This window comes from Leptonychotes weddellii, chromosome 8 (genome assembly GCF_054177405.1).
Source record: "Leptonychotes weddellii isolate Sample4059 chromosome 8, ASM5417740v2, whole genome shotgun sequence".
Classification (NCBI taxonomy): Eukaryota; Metazoa; Chordata; class Mammalia; order Carnivora; family Phocidae; genus Leptonychotes; species Leptonychotes weddellii.
Window position 1 is genome coordinate 24,364,246 of NC_138376.1, and position 1,151 is coordinate 24,365,396.

Genomic DNA, 1,151 nt, shown 5'->3' on the forward strand with positions numbered 1-1,151 from the left:
CTTGGGCTCTCTCTCTCTGACAAATAAATAAAATCTTTAAAAAAGAAAAGAAAAGAAATTTTAAAAATTCTTTTAATTTGACTAAATAAATTGAACCATATCACCTTGGTAGCATAATCACAGAAAGAAAGAATTCTGAAGACTACAACCTTAAAGGGGATGTACACTAAGGACAAAAAAAACCTCCAGCTATAATTTTAAACTTTTATTTTTCTTTCTTTATTTTTTAAGATTTTAATGTTTATTTTTTTTAAGTAGGCACCATGCCCAATGTGGGGCTTGAACCCACAACCCTGAGATTAAGAGTCGCATGTTCTACCTACTGAGCCAGCCAGGCACCCCTACAATTTAAACTTTAAATCCTTAAATATTTTTTTTAAAAGACTTTATTTATTCATTTGACAGAGAGAGACAGCGAGAGCAGGACACAAGCGGGGGAGTGGGAGAGAGAGAAGCAGGCTTCCGTAAAGCAGGGAGCCGGATGCGGGGCTCGATCCCAGGACCCTGGGATCATGACCTGAGCTGAAGGCAGACGCTTAACGACTGAGCCACGCAGGTGCCCCTAAATCCTTAAATATTAAACTCTTTTAAATTTTAAACTTCTTGGGGTGCCCCTAAATCCTTAAATATTAAACTCTTTTAAATTTTAAACTTCTTGGGGCGCCCCTAAATCCTTAAATATTAAACTCTTTTAAATTTTAAACTTCTTGGGGCGCGTGGGTGGCTCAGTCGTTAAGCGTCTGCCTTCAGCTCAGGTCATGATCCCAGCGTCCTGGCATCGAGCCCCGCATCAGGCTCCCCGCTCTACGGAAGCCTGCTTCTCCCTCTCCCACTCCCCCTGCTTGTGTTCCCTCTTTCACTGTGTTTCTCTCTGTCAAATAAATAAACTCTTTAAAAAAAAAAAAATTTAAACTTCTTTCAGAAGTTCTATTGTTTGTAGTATTATCAGCAATGGAATTTTGAAAATATAGTTTTTTTCTTATAAATAGGTTAAAGGACAAGTAATTATATTAATAATGTAAATAATAAAATTTTAGTATAAGAGAAAAGATATTATATTACCAAAGAAACTAAGTGAAAACATAATAACCATGAAAAATGAAAAATCAATATGAACTCATGAGTTTTCAAATATGTGTTTTTCTGGTTCT

At 36.1% G+C, this 1,151-nt stretch overlaps 1 protein-coding gene across 1 annotated transcript in view; it reads right to left on the bottom strand.

Annotated features, from left to right (window-relative positions):
- Positions 1-1,151, bottom strand: part of LOC115942586 (uncharacterized) — a 47,386-nt gene continuing 46,235 nt past the window's right edge. Inside the window, exon 5 of the transcript XR_014147613.1 lies at positions 1-34. The gene's annotated coding sequence lies outside the window, so the exon portion shown is untranslated. The remainder of the gene's footprint in view (positions 35-1,151) is intronic.